This window comes from Trichechus manatus, unplaced genomic scaffold, assembly GCF_000243295.1.
Source record: "Trichechus manatus latirostris isolate Lorelei unplaced genomic scaffold, TriManLat1.0 scaffold00088, whole genome shotgun sequence".
NCBI lineage: Eukaryota > Metazoa > Chordata > Mammalia > Sirenia > Trichechidae > Trichechus > Trichechus manatus.
This window is the reverse complement of record NW_004444024.1, coordinates 10,394,056-10,409,152: the sequence shown is the minus strand read 5'-3', so window position 1 is coordinate 10,409,152 and position 15,097 is coordinate 10,394,056. Positions and strand designations below refer to the sequence as shown.

The 15,097-nt window shown below is 38.0% G+C and overlaps 1 pseudogene; it reads right to left on the bottom strand.

The window, feature by feature from the left end:
* Positions 1-13,340: 13,340 nt before the first annotated feature.
* Positions 13,341-13,936, bottom strand: LOC101347269 (A-kinase-interacting protein 1 pseudogene; annotated as a pseudogene).
* Positions 13,937-15,097: the final 1,161 nt, after the last annotated feature.

The window sequence follows — 15,097 nt, the reverse complement described above, 5'->3', positions numbered from 1 at the left end:
TTTCGGCCTCTACTCATTAGAAGGATAAATTTAAAAACTAAAAGGAGTCATTTGAGGGACTCAGGGTTCTGACTATCTTAGTTTTATCGGATCTACCTATGGCAGGGTCTGGACTACAGTAGAAAGCAGAATACAGAAAACTCCAAGAAATTTAAGGTATTATTACATATTTTCCAAATATTACATTTTCTCCACAGTCTTTACCCTTCTTTGTCTTTGCTATTTAAATTTTAGATGATAAATACGAGAACTCAAATATTTTCCCTTTAATTATTTTTAAGTACTGAAAAGAGAGAGGCTTTCCTGATTAGAATCAGCCATTCTCACATAATAAAATATTTGCATATAAAATAATAAAATGTTAAGATTAGTGAAATAAAGTATGATTTTAAACAAAGTGATAGGTAATGCTGTTGTTCAAATATTTATATTTGAGCAGTATATATAGCAACAACAGTAATGCCATTTATTTGCATATTTAAATAGTATGTTGACCTCAAAAATACCTTTCTATGTATTATCCCAAGTAATAGTGTTAAAACATAAGCAAAGGAAGTACTATTTTACTTATTTTATAAATGAGACAACTAAGCTCATAAACATAGAAATCATTAAATGCAGTAGGTGATACTTGAACTCTGGTCAACAAGTATGTTGTCTTTTTTTTTTTTTCTTTTTTTTAAACATGATCATATAAATAGCAACAATATTTCATTTCTAATACTTTCCTTTGTTCCCCATATGTGATACAGAATCAACTCAATAAATTTCAAAGAGATTTGTTATAAAGCAATTTTACCCAGAAACTACTGAAGGGTTTGTTTTCTAAAAAGCATACATGATTCCTGAGGCAGGTCCTCTGCGAACCTTAAATACAAACGTGTTTGGTTAGAAAACTGGTAGTCACTGAGGACCTGGTCTGTGCCAGCCTCCACATGTGTAAGTTATTATGTTTAATCTTCACATAGGGTAATCATGCATTCACCTGACTTTACAGATGAGGAAACTGAGGTTCAGATGGAAAAAGAGAGACAAAGTCTCCATTGGAAGTATGATTGTGATCCGAAGGATAGTGTGCTTTTTGAGCTAAACCATCCTGCTTCCAAACAGAAAGCAAATGATTTGTCAGGTTGACTATCTACAACAGCTCTCTCCTCCCATGTCCCTTCCCCTTAAGTGAGTAGGGGACCTAGCCGACAACAGGCCTTCCTGTACCCCTTTCTTTCTCATGAGACACGTGGCATATTGTTTCAAACACATACCAGCCCAGGAGTATTATGTATGACAGTAAGAAGAGAGACTTGGACGTGAAAAGGCATTCAGACAGATTAAGGGCAGAGGGCAGCCTTACCAATGGATGCGTTCAGTGAAAGCTAGTTAAAGTCTTGTGCCTTCCAGAAAGGCACACAACTCGCTCCAGTTGTAAATGGTTCAATCTACAGATGACTTTCCTGAGAAAAAAGCTATCACTTTTAAGGAATATTGATCCACTAATCCCCAAAGGAAAGACATGCTCAATTTTACATCTTCCAGAGACCCTTGAGCCATTCTATAAACCAATACTTAAATGACTTGGAGAGAAGCTCGATGGAGATTGATGATAAACCAGCTGACCACTGAGCACTGTGCAGCCATTATCTGAGCTTGTGAAAGCCCCAACTAAGCAAGAAGACAACCAGAGCTTCTCCACCTCTCACTCGAATCACAAAGCCTTTTCTATGTTCTTTGAAGTTGCTTTGGGATTAGTTGTGCAATATTTTTTCCACCTTGGAAGTGTGACATAGTGAGAGGAGCATAGCTTTGGAGCCAGACATGTGCAGATTCAAATCTTTCACTACCACGCATTTGCCATAAGCCAAAATTCAAACCTACAATCATGTGGCTCCAAAACCTATGTTCTTTCCTTTGAATCATATGCCTCTAAAAACAGACATGTCTCAGGATCTTGATGTGATTTTTGGCACTTATTGAAAACTAGCATTTATTGAGTATTACTAAGTACTTGTGTGCCCGGTGCCCTACTAAGGACTTTCACATATAGTATCTTATATAATTGGCATAATAATTATATTATTATACCCTGCAAGTAAGGTTTAGATGAATTAAAGTTACACAGCTAACATGTTACCACTAGGATTTGGTTTTAGGGAGGGTTGATTCAAAAGAACAAGTTCATCCCACCATAGCATGTTGCCTTAGGAACAATATTAATTGTCTTTCTCTCAATGAAAAGAAAAGAGAACTTACAATTTATAGAAAAATCTAGAGCAATAAATCCCAGAATGGTCCGTAGTGAGGTCTGTAAGCTCTATGAAGGTAGGGAGAGTTTCCTTTTACATCCTGCACTGCACTTGAGGTGCTGAGAATTCACAAGAAATGTCTCACGTAACAGTCATTTAGCATATGCTAGCCTCTGGGGTCTGTCTGAGCAGTGCTGTTATTGTCGTTAGGTGCCATCTCGTCTGTTCCAACTCATAGCAACCCTATGTACTACAGAACTACAGAATGTCTGGGCAGTACATGTCTGTAATTATGTTATTTTACAGTTAAAGGTCATGAATCTAGCAGTTAAAAAATATACATTGCTTCCCCAAAGGGTTGCTAAATGACAAATGGAGATAGTACACTTCAGTTTTGCTGCTTCTCCTTAATTGCATTTATTTTTCTCCAGCAATGAAACTCTTCTCCTGATTTTTTAATCAGGCTTTTGAGAAATATGTGGACTATTATTGATAATACTTAGCAAATTTCCACGCTCTTCTATCAATCCTGCAACCTACCCCCCAACCCCATGTGGAAAGTAATTATACATCTTTATACATCTTTATACATCCCAGTTCATGGATGGAAAGAAGTAAAGCTCAGAGTGAGTTTTAAGGTATTTGCTCAGAAATACAGACGATGATAGGAGAGGACATGGAGCTAGAGACCAAACGTTTTGCTTCCTCATTTAATTAGTTGGTTCTCTCCAATTTTGCCAATTACACTTTTCTCACATTCTTCCTTTCTTTCTCTCTCTCTCTCTCTTTCTTTTTAAATGTACATGTATAAGGGGAAATTGTTTAGACAATCTAAAGAAAAAAGACAGAGTTTAGAGACCAAAAGAAAACAAGCCATTCTGTAGGATGTAGAAGGATAAAATGTGGATGCATAATTGGGATGACAGTGGTGTTTGCAATCTTTCCTTTGTTTTTAGTTTTTGACATGAAAAACTATGCAGGCTTTATACTGTTGTAAAACAGTATAAAATTCTGGATTAATGTATCACAATGTGTAATTATGTAATGCATTGGGCTGTATATCTATCTACATATATTCTTTCATAGTACTGATCACTGCCATTTTGTTTGACACCTATGTTGCATGTATCAGATGTAACAGGAGAGCCACTGACTGGCGGGGGAAAGAGAAAGTTGTGAAACATTATGGTAGACCACCGTGTATTTTAGATGAAAGCAACATGAAGAATTCAAAAGGTTTAAGTGCTGTATTCAAAAGGACAGACATAGTTCAGTTTAGTTATAGATTTCATTCTTTTAAATCCTTCTGCTGTGATCCAGGGATTCCCTCATAGAAAATAAATGATGTTATTCTAAGAACATCTCTGCAGGATGAGAGAAAAGATATAAACAAGGAGAAAGGGGAAACGAGAAGAAGCAGAAAAAGAAAGTAGGAGGGAAGGGCCAGAGGGATGGCAGGGGCTAATCGGAGGCACTTGGTGGGAGGGGGGTGGGGTGGAGAATTAAGCTAAAATAACCATTTGGAGAAGAATGCCAAAGGAAAGCCAAGAAGGTTAGTTCAAAAGTGTGCATTAGCTGAGGGGAAGAAAAACATAGGTTTCGTCTCAAAAGAAATAAGTGTGAGAGCTGTGATTCAGATGACCTGTCTGAGGTCCTTGGTGTTTTTACCCTACTATACTTCAAGGGGTTCTAGTTCATCTGACCATGAGCTTAGCACTAGAGAAAACAAATCAATCAGTATCTGTTGAAGGGAGAGGGGAAAGGAGAGAGGAAGAGATGGAGGACAGATCCGAACAGGAGAGTCAAAAGAAATATCACTAATGGAGAATTCATTGCATAAATTTTCCATTCCACAGACTATTATGCAACCATAAAAGCAGTGCTGAAACATGTATTATGCATTGGCATGAGAGATGTTCATGACATAAGAAGTGAAAAAAAGCAAGTTAAAAACAGTATTGTGATAGCATATTTGTTGCTTAAAAATAGATACAGAAAAAGTAGAGAAGGACACTTAATGAAATGCCAATAGTTATTTTTTCCTTTAGTGTTTTTTTCTTTCATTTTAATACAATATCCCTATACAAACTTATAATAATAATTACAAAATTGGGATGTCCCAGGACAAATGAGAATATCCTGGATAAGTTTCCAAGAGAGATTGCCACCTCTCAGGCCACAATTCTTTTAGGCACTTCTAGCTCCTTCATGTGAGCTGGATGTGTTTATCAGATTGACCTGGAGAAGATGTTCCAGGTGACTACCCTGGCAGTCAGTTGTTCTTCCCTTTCTCCAACTGGAACATGTTCTCCTTACTCAGTACTTTTGTAGCATTTTAGCCATTTTGTAGAATTGTAGCATTATGTAGCATTTTACTTCTTTCTAAGAAGTAGGTGGGAAGGGAAGAATATTAGTAAAAATAACTGGGCCCCCTTGTTCAAAAGGGGGCCTAGTCACTTCCAACTCGGTTGCTTATTAATACAAACCCCATGTAAATATTTTTCCCCCATTGGGACCTAAAATTTTTCTCAGTCATGCTGATGATAGCAGTATCTCTGGTGTTAGGAAGTCATACTAAATATTTCAGGCAATTTGGTTGCTATGTAAAATGCATATGAAACAAGTAATTTTTAACGAATAAATGAGTGAATGAGTAAATGAATGAATGAATTGCAATTCAGAATCAGAAGTCCAGGTTTTAGTTCTACTACTTACAGTCTTTAAAGTTTTACCATCTACCATCTCCCAAATTTAGTTGCTTTATCAAAACAATAATAAATGTGGTTCTCAGTAAGATCAAGAAAATTAAGTAACTTGTAAAACATTCTGTATAAACTTTAAACACCGTAAAAATGCCTTTTAACTTACTTGCCTGTCTTTGAAGAAATAAGATGCCATATTGTCAGAAAGTTAAGTGGCAAGGAGCTGTGGGCAGCCTCTATGTGCAGAGAGTGTATTTGGCTGACAGCCAGCAAGAAAACGAGGACCTCAGTCCTGCAACCACAAGGAACTGAATTTTGCCAATAACCATGTGAACTTAGAAGAGGCCACTGTGCTCCTAAAAGGAACGTGGCCTGGCCAACACCTTGATTGGTGCCTTGTGAGACCCTGAGTGAAGGACCCAGCTAAGCTGTGCCTGAGCTCCTGACCAATGGAAACTGTGAAATAATAAATATGTGTTGTTTTCAGCCACTAAATTTGGGTAATATGTTATGCACCAATAAACAAACTAATATAGGATCTGAATACGTCAATCTGAAAAACTAAGAAAAAGCAGCTACTGGGAGATGAACATTTGACCCAACAATGCCCAACTATGAAGGAGGAGGAAATAAAATGACATAAGAACAGATGTTCCAGAGAAGAGAGTCTCAAAGTCAAGTCAGAACTAGGGTGTGGTGACAAGGACAAAAAATGGGTCTGAGACAGTATCAACTGAACAGTGAGTTGACTCAAGAAGCTGCAGTTTCACCATTGTTTTTCCTCCTAGCCATTCTGTGCTTAGGTTGAAGGAGCAATTTTAGATTTTACCATAAATATACAGGAAGACAGAATTCTAGATAATTACCTATTTGTGCCAGTTAGCTTTTCTTTAGCTAAGCCAAACTGCTTTTTTTTTTTTTTTTTTTTTGATCTGCTGAATCAGTCTGAGGACATATAAAATAGATACTGTTCTGTAGTACATTCACAAATAGAACAGAAATCTTGAACCATTAACAAAGTATTTTGATCCATACCTAGGATAGATATGCTATTTTTTCTCTTTTTCTTTGAAAAAGTGATGTAAAAATATAACAAACTTTAAATGAATTTTAAAAAAGATTCAGCCAGATTTTTCAAATGTATGTGAAACCTTGTCCACATGTATTTCTGATTTACATAGTTGTAGTCTTAGTGAGAATGTTTTTAGCTGCAAGAAACACTATCCCCAACTCAAACTGATTTATACCCTAAGAACAGTTATCTCACATATCAGGAAGTCCAGAGGCAAGGTGGGCTGCAGGAGTGATTTATTCATGTTGTACAAAGTTATCGGAGTCTTGGGTGTTTCCCATCTTTACAATTGGCCTTAATATCAGTTCCATTCTCAGTCTGGCTGCAAGATGGCTGCAGCATCTGCAGGTATCACATACAGATGAAATGATGTTCTGAGGAAGCAGAAAGAAGCCACCTCCTTTTGTGGATCTTCTCTTTAGAAGCCCCCATCATATTTTCATTTTAGCTGTTCGGCTTGAATCAGGTCACATACTATTCCTGAACCAATCACTGGCAATGAAAATTGAATTGTTTTAAAGCAACCAAGCCAAAGCAGGAGGTGGCTGTCTACAGGGTGGGAAGATAGCTGAACAAAATCAGATAAGGTATAACAGAAGTGGAAATGGTTGCTGGGTGGTGCCCACTACAGGGTGCACTGCATTTTTTAATTTTAAGGAAGCTGCTTTTCTACATCATCTTAATAATTACCATTTTAATGACAACTTAGATTTAATGACAACCCCAAATACTGCCAAGTTGATATACCATAATTGACTAATCTTCCCCTACTTCCTTATTTCAGTTTGATGGAAATATAAAACAAAATTTAAGGTGCTGGTATTTTCTAACCTCTTAAATGCGTGGATTAGTGATTGCCGGGGATCTAGGGTGGGTGATGTTATCTTGTGAAGCTGGTTTTAGTCACACTGGAAGGATATGTTTTATATGAATTGAATGTTTATAAGGTGATTCTATTGTTATTAAAAATACCTCAATATTTTAGGTAACCCCCAAATAAAAGTGAGTCAATCGTTTATCTGGTATTAAATATACACAGCGCAGTCGAGGTCCATGATAGTTTAGTTTCTTAGCAAATTGCCTTTGATAGTGTTTGGTGCAGTGGTTAAGTGCTTAGCTGCTGAGAGGTTGGCTGTTCGATCCTACCCAGTGGCTCCATGGGAGAAATACCTGGTGATCTGCTCCCATAAAGATTATAGCCTAGAAAACCCTACGGGGCAGTTCTACTCTCACATTGGGTTGCTATGAGTTGAAATTGACTCAACGGCACCTAACAAAAAGTGTTTAGTTAATTTATCTCAGTTTAGGCTCTTAGACTTTAAAGCAAATTTGCTTTTGGAAAATCTCAGAATGTTTTTAGTGTTTTTAATATTAACACCAACAATAAAAAATAATTTATTCTATTTACTGAGTAAGGAGCCCTGGTGGTGAAGTGGTTCAGCTCTTGGCTGCTAAACAAAATGCTGGCAATTCAAACCCACCAGCCTCTTTCTGGGAGAAAGATGCGGTAGTCTGCCTCATAAAGATTACAGTCTAGGAAATCCTATGAGGCAGTTCTATTCTGTCCTATAGGGTCTCTATGAATTGGAATAGACTCAGCAACAATGGGCAATGGGATGGGATTTATTGAGTGCCAGCTATGTACCATATTTTCTCCTATTATCATAACTTGTCCCATGTTATAGATATTACTATCTCCATTTTAAGATGAGAATTCTGGTTCAAGAATATGAGTTATAAAAGAACACTTGCTAATGTTAGGAATTCAAACCTAAAGTTTCTAACTCCAACATCCACGGCATTCCACTGAGCTAAATTTCCCAGGATAGTAGCTACTCAATAAATAGTTATTGAATCTGTGGATTCAAATGGATGTTTTTGCTCCTTGGAATCATTAAAATGTGATTTAAAAAGTACACCATATATTTCTACCAATGAAGGTTCATTTAGCAGAATATGGTCTGTTCTGTTTCAATTGATTCCCTTGATTTGATTCTTGTTTGTTGTAATAGGCCAAAGTATGGCCCTCCCTAGAGCTTTAAATAATGTTCCCAGTTTCCCCCATCTACCCTATCTAAAGTGTAGCTAATTAAGTAGAAAAAGAGAAAAAAGAACCTTCTCCACGGGAAAGTACTTTTGTCAACCTGGCTGTACTAGAAAGAGTTCATTAGCAGAGTGGAGCAAGTTATGAAAGAATAGCTAACATGGGTGACCTTTCTTATTAGGCAAAAAAACTAGAAGGCATAGAATTGCTGAGAAACCTTTCCATCCTTCCAAATTTGTCATGAAGAATTTGGGATTAAACCGATAGGTTCAGGAAATTGCCATCTCAAAGCAGAACGTGGCCAGTTCCCTTTGGAAACAACTGGGTAACGAATGAACCAGTTTCTGTTTCACATGCTCATTAACACAAATGCTTTCAGGATTTGGAGTCTGGTATGAGAAAGTGTGTGTGTGTGCGTGTGGTGTGGGTGTGCACACTTGCACACACCGTGTCTGTATTTTGCTTCTCAAATACTAATGAATGTATCTTCAGGATCCATCAAGTTCTATTCACCTGTTGCTGCCTGGAACCCCATACTCATCTGAGGGTTACTATAAACAGATGCTTGACATCATGGGGAAATTACTGCCAGAGATGATAAAATGGCATATCTTTTACAACCTTGAGTCACTTTCTCTCATAAGTCGCCAGATATCTACCATCTCGTCACTTACTTATGCCTCCACTCGAATGGTTGGGAATAGAGGAAGGAATAGAAAATGTAAGAGAGCAGCATTAATTAATCTTGTAGTATGTACTGGGTATAAGATGCTTTGTATACATTAATTGATCATCCCAACAATTCTCTGAGGTAGCCATGATCCCATCTTTACAGACAGAAACAAGTCTAGGAATCTCAAAGCCAGTAGATCTGTAATAAGGTGACTAGAATTCAGACTCAAGCTAAAAAGAAAAAGAATCTGTGAATTTTAATTAAATAAAAACACTATTAATGGGTTGTATGATATAGCCGCTCAGGAAATTAACACAACTGCACGCTGTTAGCTATTCTAACCGACATACATTATCCAGACAACAAGGCCTTACGTTCCTACTTGTGGTAAGACCATATCTGGAATATTGCATTTAATTCAAGCAACTATATTTATGAAACAATTACAGACTTCTGAGTGTAGAGAGAAAGATGCTCAAGGCATAAAGAGTTCAGAAACTATGTGAGAAGGGAATTTTTTAAAAATACATTACAATCTTAAACCTTAATGCAGCTTACTCATTGAAGTATTGGATTCTAGAGGCCATATGAGTTTATTCCCTTGATCTCTGACCTGTCCACTACATAAAGTGAAGATATTGAAACAATCTTTGTATGAGTTTTCTTGAAAGGGGTTGTGATTTCAAACCCATTTTAGGTCAAAGACATTGCTCCAGGGCTTATGTAACACCTTTCCCTGAGATGGAGGAAGATGTATACAGAGAGAACAATCATGTTCTATGAAGTCCCAGGAAGAGGATGTGAAGACCAGTGATGAGGTGTGACAGGGAGTCCAATTACAGATTCATATCTGGTAGATTTTTATAAAAACTTTAGACGTGTGCTAACCAAAGGGGATAAGAAAGAAACTAATATTCTCTTTCTCGAAACAAAGTGTTCTCTCAAAGTAGTGCTGTGAGATAAAATCATATCTTAACCATCGCAAAGGGCGAAACAATGCTCAGTTTTGTTGTAGCCCGCAAATAATAAGTGTCACAGATGAACACTTAACTAAGATCTGTTTGGCTCCATGTTTGTGTTCTTGACTCCCACACTGTCGTTTCCCAGAGGCCTTAAGTGGATATTATTCAGGTGCCTGTCTGGGATGTGTTAGAAAGGAACCTCATATTGGGAAGCAGGTTTTTCTTCACCACCTCTTAGATTTCTTCTATTTCTCAGCCAGTTTGATTTTATGATACAGCTAGATGACATACTTAAAATAGTTGGTTGAAGCTAAAGATGGAAATTGTTGATTAAAATAGAGTTTTGGACACTTTTACTCACCTTGGTCTTCTCTGTGCAGCTCTGTGGATGACTGGCATTTGGCTCCATTAAATGTTTACGCACCATGGGCAAAATGTTAGAAATTGCTCCCTCCAACCTTATTATAACATGATTCTTGGCAGCCAAGCCACATGCCAGTTCCACAGTGGTTTGCTTAGTGTGAAGGTAATTACTCTGGGGTTAATTAGAGAATCCTTCCAGCTGTATTGCACAGGTTCCTCAGAGACACAGTCTATTTTTTTAGATGAGGTATGCAAGACTGACTACATATAAATGTACAGCATTGCTTGGAGGCATGAATCTATATAATTGAATAAATTTCCAAGGAGCTGTATGGAAGTCTACTAGGTACCTCTATGCCTACCACCCACACCTTTTCCAATACTGTTGTCATATACATAATATGGGTTAGATATTTCCTAGATTCACCATGGACTGAAAGGTCAAATGATTTGGAGATCAGAAGTTTATATCTATATGATATAATTTTTCAACGATGTAAATTACTTTCTCTGAACCATCTAAAACTGTTGGGCATGCCTTTTTGCTCAAAACTCCTTTCTGTCTTGTTCCCAAGATATAACGATTATAATTTTTTTATTTTCTTTCTTTTTTAATTTTTATTATAATATGTTATTGTATTTTTGGTGAAAGTTTACACAGCAAGTAAGGTTCCCATTTAACAATTCCTATACATATTGTTCAGTGATGTTGGTTACATTTTTCTCAATGTGTCAACATTCTCATTATTTCCATTCTGGTTGTTCCATTTTTATTAATCTGGCTTCATTGCCTTCCCCCACCGCTTTACCTTTTCATCTTTGCTTTAGGATAAATGTAGATGGTTTGGTCTCATATAGATGATTTTTTAAAGGAACACAGTACTCATGGGTGTTATTGTCTATTTTATGAGCCAATCTGTTATTTATCTGAAAGGTTGCCTCCGAGTGTGGTTTCAGTACAGAGATTAAAGGGTATCTCTAGTCTCTGTTGTTTTTGTTAGGTGCCGTTGAGTCGGTGCCAACTCATAGCGACCTTTTCTGCAACAGAGCGAAACACTGCCTAGTCCTGCGCCATCCTCGCAATCATTGCTATATTTGAGCCCATTGTTGCAGCCACTGTGTCAATCTATCTCCATGAAGGTCTTCCTCTTTTTTGCTGACCCTCTCTACTTTACCAAGCATGATGTCCTTCTTCAGGGACTGGTCCGTCCTGATAACATGTCCAAAGTACACGCAAGACAAAGTCTCTCCATCCTTGCTTCTAAGGAGCATTCTGGCTGTACTTCTTCCAAAACAGATTTGTTTGTTCTTCTGGTAGTCCATGGTATATTCAATATTCTTCACCAACACCGTAATTCAAAGGCATCAATTCTTCCTCAGTCTTCCTTACTCATTGTCTATCTTTTGCATGCATATGAGGCAATTGAAAACACCATGGCTTGGGTCAGCTGCACCTTAGTTCTCAAAACGACAACTTTGCTTTTTGACACTTTAAAGAGGTCTTTTGCAGCAGATTTTCCTAATGAAAAGTTGCTTAACTGGTAGGATATAAATAATGAAAATAGCTGCTGTTTTTCTACTGCAAAGTGCCAGACACTATGACAAGTGTCTTCTGCCCATTTTACATTGGCAAAGATTTTATGTATAAATCTTGTTTGGTATAGGTATCCAGCCTCTCTTCCTCCCCCAGCTCTATAAAAAGATCACACTGTTTACCCTCTCAGCTTCTTCTTTTTTTCCACCTTTTACGGCCAGCCTGTCTCCCAGAAAGTTCCCTGAACTTTTGTGGTGCTGATTCAAAGAATAAGCTGACCTGAGCAATGGAAAAGAAGGAGAACATAATCAGTTAAGAAGCTAAATTGACCTGTATGATAAAAACCTCCCCAAACTGAAGGGCAGGAGGTTTGAAAAGAAAAGAAAAGAAAGCTAAAGTGCAATGTGTAGAAAGAGGTTTTGAATTTTATTTTGTTTTGGTGGCAGGAGCAGTCATTAGGAATAATCTATGTTTTCATGGAGTAAGAGGCAATGTAGCACTATAGCACAGTGGTTAGGAATATAGAGCCAGATTCCCTACATTTAACTTTCAGCTCATTCACTTAGTTAATAATGTGACCTTAGGAGTTACTTAAACTCTGCATGCCTCAGTTTTCTCACCTATGCTATTGTTACCTATAAATGGGGATGGTGGTGACACTTAATTTCTTGGACCAACACAAGATGTAAGTCATTTAATGTCTGCAAATTACCTGATACACAGTGAGCACTGTTGGAATATTTTATCTCATTTTCATGTTTGTATCCTTCTTTAGGCTGTGAGAAACTAGAGTATAGGAGTCAAATCTGATTACTCTTTGTGCTTTCAGTTTCTAGCATGGGATTTGGTTCTAACCTAGTTGCTGTCTAGTCAGCGCCAACTCATGGTAAGCCGTGTGTGTCAGAGTAAAACTATGCTCCATTGGGTTTTAAATGGCTGTCACCTTTCGGAAGCAGATCACCAGCCTTTCTTCTGAGGTACCTCTGGGTGGACTTGAACCACCAACCTATTGGATAGTATATGAGCATTTAACCATTTGTACCACACAGGGAGAGTTATCAGATGAATAAGACTTCATATATTATCCTTTCTCTACAAACCCATTCCACTCAAAACCATTCCTATTAGTTCTTGAGCTAGAGTTTCTCAGCTTTAGCTCAGGGGTTCCTGAGCAAATTTCTGGGACATGCCAGAAAAACCAAGAGTTTACTGGTTTCTCTTTTCAGGGGTCAGAGAGAAAAGAGGCTAAACCAAGGCCAAACAGAAGAATGGCAATAAGCAAAGACAGTAGATGAAAGGAGGTAAGACAAGGAGAGGTGCAAATACAGAAAATATTTGTCAAAAGTAACTACTGTATGCTCCTTTAATACAGAGATATTTTGGAGGGTTCGTTGTCAAGTATCTGCTTCATTTCTAGCTTCATAAAGAATAGAATGAACTTTTTTTTTCTCTTCATTTCCAAATCTCTCCCTTTATTATCATAATTAACCTTTGCTTGGAAAGCAAGCACTAAAAACTGCTCAGACAGCACCATTGCATTATTACTTTCAGGCAAAAGTGAGTGGGGGCCTTCTACATGCTCAAGTTAAAGTAGGCACAGAGAGACAGACTCCAGTTTCTAGGAAGGCTGAACCTCTACAGTCAGCACTAAAAGGAGAATTAATGTGTAAATATTAGGAGACTCATACAGTGGCTTCATTCTCCTGGCTACTTAAAAAGAGATGATGTGAGGCCCAGGTAATCGTCAGCATCATACAGGGAAGACCAAGTCCACACTTTGTCCTGAATCAACTGCTACCACATGAGTCTTCTTGGATAAGTCATCTGAACCCACAGTGACAGAATAGGTCCCTGGATATACTTCTGTGAAGAGGTCCTTAGAGATGTTCTCAGCAGGTTGGGATGCTTTTAGGTTACACTGTGATGCTTGATAGATGCCTTCAACTCCACCAGTCCTCGTTTCTGAGCACCAGGATGGCTTTGACTTCCCTCTGTGGTAACAATAGATGTGAGTTGCCCCTTCTTCCTCTGGTACAGATGAATAATATTTCCCACACTGACTTGAAGCATAGTCCATGAATTCAGCCATTGTTTTGAAGAAAGCACTGAGGGTTGGGTATCTTTCTTCTCTCTCTTGGGAGAAGGCGCTGGGGGTCAGCGGCAGGCCATCTTTCTTGGTCCGGCCCTGCAGGGGCAAGAACCCCCATTCTGCCTGTGGGGAGCTCCAGTGAATGCCAGTTCACTTGTCTCAGCCCACTCCAGCACTCCTTGACCCAGCCTAGCTGAATGCTGCAGACTAAGTTGGTCCACCCCGTTCAGCTACACGACCGCCAGACAGTTGTCCATGTCTCCCAGGGGACACATATACACATACAGGTATTTAGCAGGGCTTCAGCAGCCCCACTCCGGGTCAGGGTCTGGGCCTCTCTACTCCCCCACGTGACCACCCAGAATGAATGTTTTTAATATGAAAGTATTCCAACACAGATTCTAACTACCACTAAACCCAGAAGTAACTTTCCACTCTAAAATTCTCTCTTGCCTATCTACACTAAGTGGACTAAACAACTGTATGTTTGATTCCTAACTGGTACTTTTTAATTAATTCATTAGTTAGTTAATGATCCTTCCCTAATCCAAGGACTCCAATACCATACCATCATTCAACTCAAATTTCCAGGCCATGCTAGGTCAGGGAATCAATGGCTCCTGTCTTCTAAAGTCAGAGAGGAAGGAGTTTTGTTTCAATTTTACAACCAGGGGTTAAAGCAGAGAGCATATTTAAGAAAGCAGTTAAATCCCACCATTTATTTCTCTATCATGATCTCACTTGAACACTTTGTAAAAAAGTACTTCCCGACCACCCTTTTCTGCTGAAAATTTGTGAGGGAAAATCTATAATGAGGTCTGATTATTGGAAGCTTAAAATTTCTTCTGAGGCATGTATTTTAGAAATAATGAGGGCTTGAAGCCACTTTGACAATAGGTCTGATTTGACCCGACTGATTAAAAGGGTCAACAGAAGTTCATATTTTTCTTCCCTTAGGAAAAATTTAAGAAAAATACGTCTTCAGTGCCTATATTAGGATATCTTTGTGATTAGAAGACTCTCAGCTCAGCAAGAGCTGAGCAAAAAAGTTCTCTAGTGAAAGAACCTGTAGTGCTCAACTCTAACGCTTAATTACAATTTTTCCTTGCCACTGAAATGCACTTCTCCAGTGTGTGCTGTGATTGAAGGTTTTCCTTCTCTGTAACTGATATGCTCACAAAATGTAATCATAAGGAATGCTATTTTTTTTTGCATTTTTTAAATAATTTATTTAATTTATTTCTGTTGTTGTTGAGAATATACACAGCAGAACATACACCAATTCAACAGCTCCTACATGTATGATTCAGTGACACTGATTATAATCTTCAAGTTGTGTAACCATTCTCACCCTCCTTTTCTGAGTTGTTCCTCCCCCATTAACATAAACTCACCACCCCCTAAGTTTCCTTTCTAAT